The following is a 10,051-nucleotide window of genomic DNA, read 5'->3' as shown; positions in this document are numbered from 1 at the left end:
ACTAGGAAAAAAGACTTTGTTACTGTATACCCTTTTATAATTGCCAGATTTTGAAACTTATGAACATAATGCTTATTCAAAAATATATATTTATTGTACAAAACTTAGGATAACACAGGGAAGCATAAAGAAATTTAAAATTTCCTCTTATTGCACCATTAAGAGCTACCGTCATTAACATTTTGGTTCATCACTCCAGTCAGTCCCTTCTTACAGTCATATGAGCTCAATAATCTTTTGTCATCTGTTTTCTGACTTACAAAATCATGGTTTTTTTCTAGGTTATAGTATATTCTACTACTACATAATTTTTTTTAATTTATTTATTTATTTATTTTTGGCTGCATTGGGTCTTCATTGCTGCACACAGGCTTTTTCTAGTTGCGGCAAGCGGGGGCTACTCTTTGTTGCGGTGCATGGGCTTCTCATTCCGGTGGCTTCTCTTGTTGCAGAGCACGGGCTCGAGGCACGCGAGCTTCAGTAGTTGTGGCACACAGGCTCAGTAGTTGTGGCTTGCTGGCTCTAGAGCACAAGTTCAGTAGTTGTGGAGCACGGCTTAGTTGCTGCACAGCATGTGGGATCTTCCCGGACCGGGGATCGAACCTGTGTCCCCTGCATTGGCAGTCAGATTCTTATCCACTGCGCCACCAGGAAAGCCCTACTACTACATAATTTTTAATAACTCCCTGTTAAGATTCTTTATATGGAAGTACCATAATTTATGTAACCAATCTCCAATTATTGGATATTTGGACTGCTTTCAATGCTCACAAGCACTTCTTCAATAAATATCCCCTGTAGTTAAATATTAATACACATGCAAAGTTATTTCTTTAGGATAAATTGAATACATTCCAAGAAGTGAAATTGCTGGGTCAAAGAATATGAGGAAATTAAGGGCTTTTTATATGTATGGCTAAGTGATCCCCTCAATATTATTATTACCCATCCCTAATACATATATTTTAAGTTATTTGCAAATTATATATATATGTTACTATTCCAATATTATACATAATTTATAATTATATTTATACATACATATAAAATACACATTGTCAACTTATTCTTCAATATATGTCAACTTATTCTTCAATATAAATTTATAACATTTATAAATGAATTTAAATTTATATATACATCTATATAACAAAACATATGCAAAAAAATTAAATGTGAGAAGTTTTAAGTGGACGTGCTATTATTTTCTTCCTACCCTGGGGTTTTTTTTGAACACCCCAAGATTGAGAGGCTTTTCATATATATGGCTAAACTATTCACCAGAAAGATATTACCAATTTACTTGAATGATCATTTTAAAATAAAGAACACAGATGCATAGTGACAGCTTACTATTGACCTCTCCCCTGTGAGGATTCCTTTCATCCTGGTCCTGTAACAGGGAAATAAAAGCTTGGCCTCAGCAGGCAGCGAGGTAGACCACTTTACACAACTGATTTGCAGACCATCATTTCAGAGACGGAGCTTGCAAACAGTGGTCTAAAGAGACTGTACCAAAAAGAGTTTTGTGTACAAGGAGGTTTGGAAATGTTATATTCTGCAGTTGTCTTTTAGAGATTTGTAAAACACATGAGCTTTTAGAGACTCTGAGAAATCATATGTGAAAGAAATCCATTTATTTAGCTCAATATTTCCCAAACTTATTTACTTAATTCATGGGTTTTTTCTTTTAAAAATCACTAATGGGCTTCCCTGGTGGTGCAGTGGTTGAGAGTTCGCCTGCCGATGCAGGCGATGCGGGTTCGTGCCCCGGTCCCGGAAGATCCCACATGCCGCGGAGCGGCTGGGCCCGTGAGCCATGGCCGCTGAGCCTGCGCGTCCGGAGCCTGTGCTCCGCAACGGGAGAGGCCACAACAGTGAGAGGCCCGCGTACCACAAAAAAAAGTAAAAATAAATAAATATAAAAGCAGAAGATCGGGAATTAGTCTGCCAGATTCAAACCCCAGTTCCACTCCTTAGTAACTATGTGATACTGGGCAACTTAACGCAAATTCCTCATCATATAAAAGAGATCTGACAGTAATATTTATCATATTCAATTAATGAGGGAACTAAATGAGGATACAGATAGATACTGAACTAGATATAGATATGGAAATTAAGTAGGATGGTGCATGGCACAGAGTAAAACCCTCAATAGATGTTATATATTACTAGTCTCATATTTCATGGGTAACCACAGAAACATTTAAAGAAAAACAAAGGCAATTGTAAAATGTAATACATTTAATAAACCACTTCCATGATAGAAACCATTATATTAACAGGAATAAACAAAAGCGCTTTAAAAAATCTTGCTGTTCTTACAGAGAGCAACTCAGAGGCTTTTAGATGGAAATGTGTATAAATAGAAAACCCACCATTTGCATGTAAGTGTGAAGCTATCCTCAGAAAGTGATAGGAATTGTTGCTTGTAAGCTTTCAGATTCAAATTCTATTCTGGTGACCAAATGTTTTTGATGATCACACACATTTAGAAATTTCTGTAAGGGGTGCCACTTCAGCTAACTTCCATCTTGCTGAATGAGTTGGGAAAGTGGGTACATCTCTCCCAGCTGCTTCCACTATGCATTTCATCCATATGCTGACAGGGCAGGTTTTGCTGGTGTAATTAGCCTCATTTGACACACAGATGATTTAGTTGTGCTTTCTCTTAATGATGTTCCCCTGCCACCTCAGCAGCTTCTCACATCAGAATCCTGCTATGATGTCAAGAGAAAGTAACAAGCTGTAGGATAATCGACTGACTTTTTTACAGCCAGATAGGGCATCACAGATCAGAATCTCTTGCAGAGGTTTTTAAGTGCATGGATGCCCTGGGACCCCCAACCCCCAGAAGCTACTAGATCAGAATTCTCAAGTTTGGATCCAGGAATCTGTATTTTTGGAAAACTCTCTAGGTGATTTTGGTTTATAAATGAGTATGAGAATCACAGCACTATTGCAAGCCACTCATTTTACAGATCAGGCTCAGAGACCTTAGGAAACTGCATTTGATGACGTTCAGAACATGCTACCCAAAATATAGCACCTTGACATATTGAATATTTTAAGCTGAAGGAATTTGAGAACGAGCATGTGCAGGAAGGACTCTTTGACCTTCCTCTTCACCCCTGAAGCAGGTCATAAGACCCTCCTGTGATAGGAGCATCCTCACCTCTGAAAACAGAGGGACCAAGATGAATCCAAAGAAACAGGCCTTGCTCAGCTTCCCCTAGTTTACTGTCTTTGTTTATACCCTTCTGTCCTGTCACATTTCCCCATGACTTTCCACTTCTCTTCAAACCTAGTATAAAAACACTTGAGCAGAAGCAAGAAGAACTACAATCCTGCAGCCTGTGGAACAAAAACCACATTCACAGAAAGATAGACAAGATGAAAAGGCAGACGGCTATGTACCAGATGAAGAAACAAGATAAAACCCCAGAAAAACAACTAAATGAAGTGGAGATAGGCAACCTTCCAGAAAAAGAATTCAGAATGATAGTGAAGATGATCCAGGACCTCAGAAAAAGAATGGAGGCAAAGATCGAGAAGATGCAAGAAATGTTTAACAAAAACCTAGAAGAATTAAAGAACTATCAAACAGAGATGAACAATACAATAACTGAAATGAAAACTACACTAGAAAGAATCAATAGCAGAATAACTGAGGCAGAAGAATGGATAAGTGACCTGGAAGACGGAATGGTGGAATTCACTGCTGCCAAAAAGAATAAAGAAAAAAGAATGAAAAGAAATGAGGACAGCCTAAGAGACCTCTGGGACAACATTAAACGCAACAACATTCGCATTATAGGGGTCCCAGAAGGAAAAGAGAGAGAGAAAGGATGTAATAAAATATTTGAAGAGATTATAGTTGGAAACTTCCCTAACATGGGAAAGGAAATAGCCACCCAAGTCCAGGAAGCACAGAGAGTCCCATACAGGAGAAACCCAAGGAGAAACACGCCGAGACACATAGTAATCAAATTAGCAAAAACTAAAGATGAAGAAAAATTATTAAAAGCAGCAAGGGAAAAATGACAAATAACATACAAGGGAACTCACATAAGGTTAGCAGCTGATTTCTCAGTAGAAACTCTACAAGCCAGAAGGGAGTGGCATGGTATACTTAAAGTGATGAAAGGGAAGAACGTACAACAAAGATTACTCTACCTGGCAAGGATCTCATTTAGATTCAATGGAGAAATCAAAACCTTTACGGAGAAGCAAAAGCTAAGAGAATTCAGCACCACCAAACTAGCTCTACAACAAATGCTAAAGGAACCTCTCTAAGTGGGAAACACAAGAGAAGGAAAGAACCTACAAAAACAAACCCAAAACAATTAAGAAAATGGTAATAGGAACATACATATCGATCATTACCTTAAATGTGAATGATTTAAATGCTCCAACCAAGACACAGTCTTGCTGAATGGATACAAAAACAAGACCCATATATATGCTGTCTACAAGAGACCCACTTCAGACCTAGAGACACATACAGACTGAAAGTGAGGGGATGGAAAAAGATATTCCATGCAAATGGAAATCAAAAGAAAGCTGGAGTAGCAATACTCATATCAGATAAAATAGACTTTAAAATAAAGAATGTTACAAGAGACAAGGAAGGACACTACATAATGATCAGGGGATCAATCCAAGAAGAAGATATAACAATTATAAATATATATGCACCCAACATAGGAGCACCTCAATACATAAGGCAACTGCTAACAGCTATAAAAGAGGAAATCGACAGTAACACAATAAGAGTGGGGGACTTTAACACCTCACTTACACCAATGGACAGATCATCCAAAATGAAAATAAATAAGGAAACAGAAGCTTTAAATGACACAATAGACCAGATAGCTTTAATTGATATTTATAGGCCATTCCATCCAAAAACAGCAGATTACACTTTCTTCTCAAGTGCACAGGGAACATTCTCCAGGATAGATCACATCTTGGGTCACAAATCAAGCCTCAGTAAATTTAAGAAAATTGAAATCATATCAAGCATCTTTTCTGACCACAGTGCTATGAGATTAGAAATGAATTACAGGGGAAAAAAACATAAAATACACAAACACATGGAGGCTACACAATACGTTACTAAATAATCAAGAGATCACTGAATAAATCAAAGAGGAAACCAAAAACTACCTAGACACAAATGACAATGAAAACACGATGATCCAAAACCTATGGGATGCAGCAAAAGCAGTTCTAAGAGGGAAGTTTATAGCTATACAAGCCTACCTCAAGAAACAAGAAGAATCTCCAATAAACAATCTAAACTTACACCTGAAGGAACTAGAGAAAGAAGAAAAAACAAAACCCGAAGTTAGCAGAAGAAATCATAAAGATCAGAGCAGAAATAAATGAAACAGAAACAAACAAAACAATAGCAAAGATCAATAAAACTAAAAGCTGGTTCTTTGGGCTTCCCTGGTGGCACACTGGTTGAGAATCTGTCTGCTAATGCAGGGGACACGGGTTCGAGCCCTGGTCTGGGAAGATCCCACATGCCGCGGAGCAACTAGGCCCGTGAGCCACAACTACTGAGCCTGCATATCTGCAGCCTGTGCTCCGCAACGAGAGGCCACGATAGTGAGAGGCCCACACACCACAATGAAGAGCGGCCCCGCTTGCCACAACTAGAGAAAGCCCTCGCACAGAAACGAAGACCCAACACAGCCAAAAGTAAATAAATTAATTAATTAAATAAATAAATTGAAAAGTAACTGTACCATTAATAAATAAATAAATAAATAAATAAAAGCTGGTTCTTTGAGAAGATAAACAAAATTGACAAACCATTAGCCAGACTCATCAAGAGGAAGAGGACTCAAATGAATAAAATTAGAAATGAAAAAGGAGAAGTTACAACAGACACTGCAGAAATACAAAGCATCCTAAGAGACTACTACAAGCAACTCTATGCCAATAAAATGGACAACCTGGAAGACATGGACAAATTCTTAGAAAGGTATAACCTTCCAAGACTAAACCAGCAAGAAATAGAAAATATGAACAGACCAATCACAAGCACTGAAATTGAAACTGTGATTAAACATCTTCCAACAAACAAAAGTCCAGGAGCAGATGGCTTCACAGGTGAATTCTATGAAACATTTAGAGAAGAGCTAACACCTATCCTTCTCAAACTCTTCCAAAAAATTGCAGAGGAAGGAACACTCCCAAACTCATTCCAAGAGGCCACCATTGCCCTGATACCAAAACCAGACAAAGATACTACAAAAAAAGAAAATTACAGACCAATATCACTGATGAATACAGATGCAGAAATCCTCAAAAAAATACTAGTGAACAGAATCCAACAACACATTAAAAGGATCATACACCATGATCAAGTGGGATTTATCCCAGGGATGCAAGGATTCTTCAATATACACAAATGAATCAATGTGATACACCATATTAACAAACTGAAGAATAAAAACCATATGATCACCTCAATAGATGCAGAAAAAGCTTTTGACAAAATTCAACACCAATTTTTGATAAAAACTCTCCAGAAAGTGGGCATAGAGGGAAACTACCTCAACATAATAAAGGCCATATACGACAAACCAACAGCAAACATCATTCTCAATGGTGAAACACTGAAAGCATTTCCTCTAAGATCAGGAACAAGACAAAGATGTCCACTCTTACCACTATTATTCAACATAGCTTTGGAAGTCCTAGCCATGGCAATCAGAGAAGAAAAAGAAATAAAAGGAATTCAAATTGAAAAAGAAGAAGTAAAACTGTCACTGTTTGCAGATGACATGACACTACACATAGAGAATCCTAAAAATGCCATCAGACAACTACTAGAGCTGATCAATGAATTTGGTAAAGTTGCAGGATACAAAATTAATGCACAGAAATCTCTTGCATTCCTATACACTAATATGAAAAATCTGAAAGAGAAATTAAGGAAACACTCCCATTTACCATTGCAACAAAAATAACAAAATACCTAGGAATAAACCTACCTAGGGAGACAAAAGACCTGTATGCAGAAAACTATAAGACACTGATGAAAGAAATTAAAGATGATACCAACAGATGGAGAGATATACCACGTTCTTGGATTGGAAGAATCAGTAGTGTGAAAATGACTATACTACCCAAAGCCATCTACAGATTCAGTACAATCCCTATCAAATTACCAATGGCATTTTTTACAGAACTATAACAAATCATCTTAAAATTTGTATGGAGATACAAAAGACCCCAAATAGCCAAAGCAGTCTTGAGGGAAAAAAACGGAGCTGGAGGAATCAGACTCCCTGACTTCAGACTATACTACAAAGCTACAGTAATCAAGACAATATGGTACTGGCACAATAACAGAAACATAGACCAATGCAACAAGATAGAAAGCCCAGAGATAAACCCACACACCTATGGTCAACTAATCTGTGACAAAGGAGGCAAGGATATACAATGGAGAAAAGACAGTCTCTTCAATAAGTGGTGCTGGGAATACTGGACAGTTACATGTAAAAGAATGAAATTAGAACACTCCCTAAGACCATACACAAAAATAAACTCAAAATGGATTGGAGACCTAAATATAATACTGGACACTATAAAATTCTTAGAGGAAAATATAGGAAGAAAACTCTCTGATATAAATCACAGCAAGATCTCTTTTGATCCACCTCCTAGAATAATGGAAATAAAAACAAAAATAAACAAATGGGACCTAATGAAACTTCAAAGCTTTTGCACAGCAAAGGAAACCATAAACAAGACAAAAAGACAACCCTCAGAATGGGAGAAAATATTTGCAAATGAATCAATGGACAAAGGATTAATCTCCAAAATATATAAACAGCTCACGCAGCTCAATATTAAAAAAACAAACAAACAATCCAAAAATGGGCAGAAGACCTAAATAGATATTTCTCCAAAGAAGACATACAGATGGCCAAGAAGCACATGGAAAGCTGCTCAACATCACTAATTATTAGAGAAATGCAGATCAAAACTACAATGAGGTATCACCTCACACCAGTCAGAATGGGCATCATCAGAAAATCTACAAACAACAAATGCTGGAGAGGGTGTGGAGAAAAGGGAACCCTCTTGAACTCTTGGTGGGAATGTAGATTGGTACAGCCACTATGGAGAACAGTATGGAGGTTCCTTAAAAAAACTAAAAATAGAATTACTATATGATCCAGCAATCCCACTACTGGGCATATACCCAGAGAAAACCATAATTCAAAAAGACACATGCACCCCCAATGTTCACTGCAGTACTATTTACAATAGCCAGGTCATGGAAGCAACCTAAATGCCCATCGACAGATGAATGGATAAAGAAGATGTGATACATATTTACAATGGAATATTACTCAGCCATAAAAAGGAACAAACTTGGGTCATTTGTTGAGACGTGGATGGATCTAGAGACTGTCATACAGAGCGAAGTGAGTCAGAAAGAGAAAAACAAATATCGTATATTAACGCATATATGTGGAACCTAGAAAATGGTACAGATGAACCAGTTTGCAGGGCAGAAATGAGACACAGATGTAGAGAACAAACGTATGGACACCAAGGGGGGAAAGCGTTGGGCGGGGGTGGTGGTGGTGGTGTGATGAATTGGGCGATTGGGATTGACATGTATACACTGATGTGTATAAAATGGATGGCTAATAATAAACTCCTGTATTAAAAAAAAAAAGCTCAAGTTTACCATTTCTTGGGGTCATTTCCTTATGAAGATTTCTGTGTCATGCAAAACTTAAGTAAATTTATATGTGTTTCTCTTGTGAAACTGTCTTCTCTCAGTCCAATTTCCAGGGGCAGAGTTGGAGAATCTAGGAAGGTAGCAGGAAAAAGAAATTTTCCTCCCCTGCCCTGGGCAAGTCAACCTCTGGGCCTCATTACTTCATCTGTAAAAGTGGGACGGTAAATATAAATACATACTTTACAGGATTTTTGAAAAAAAAAAAAAAACCTAAATGACATAATCCATGTTAAATGCTGATTAAATATTAATCTTATATTTTCACAAAGAAATTGTGTGACTCTCTTCTGCCTGATACCTGGCAAATACTGTTCAAGACAAAAATAAATCGCTCTTCAATTTATTCTTTCCAAAACAGCATGTAAGATACATGTAGAAGAAATGTTTAAATCTTGATACATTTAGGAAAATCCTAATGGTAAGAAGAAGCACTTTTTTCTTGGATCTATTCATTTTTCCATCCTACCTTCATTCAGGAGAGGGAAGATAGTGGATAAGCCATCTCTTTCATCAGCCCCAAACACTAGCTATAAGTGGACACAACTTCTATAAATGGTTCCCAAATGTTACTAAATAAATCAGTTCTGTCCTGTTTGTGGCATGCTATTCTCTTATGCAATTCCATTTGGGTCACCACAACTCTGCTCACTGGCTGCAGATTGCCTGAAGATTTTGTGAGTGTGAAATAAATGCCTCTCTCTCTCCTCAAATTTCCCTGACCCACGGCTACATTGCGTCAGGATGGGCTCTTACATTTACAAGGCAAGTGCTTCCCTAGAGGCAAAACACCCAGCCTGCCTTGCTCTTACCATACCCCAGAGTAGCATGAATTACAAGTGGATATTTACTGTTTTGTTTTCATTGTTTTAACAAGTCATCTCAAAATTCTTAAATTGATTTGATTTTGGCTTCATTTCAAAGGTAAATTAATTCTATAACTTCTGAAGGTGTGAGGATGTTATTACACTATTACTAATACTGCTACTACACTATTACTCGTACTACCATTACTGCTATTACCATTAGAACAACTACTACTATGGTTACTACTATTACTACTGCTGCTGCTACAACTACTAGTGCTGTTGTTACTATTATTACTATTAATATTGACAGTCTACTGCTATTACTGCTGCTATTAATTTTACAGCCACAGTGCTAACATATTTGAGTACTTAATGTCCCTAAGCATGTGTTAAGTGATATATGTATGATACGGCAGTTTCTTCTTAATCTTGGAGAGTCGGTACTTTTATTAACCTCCTCTGA

This window comes from Orcinus orca, chromosome 10 (assembly GCF_937001465.1).
Source record: "Orcinus orca chromosome 10, mOrcOrc1.1, whole genome shotgun sequence".
Taxonomy (NCBI): Eukaryota; Metazoa; Chordata; class Mammalia; order Artiodactyla; family Delphinidae; genus Orcinus; species Orcinus orca.
This window is presented reverse-complemented; position numbering follows the sequence as displayed.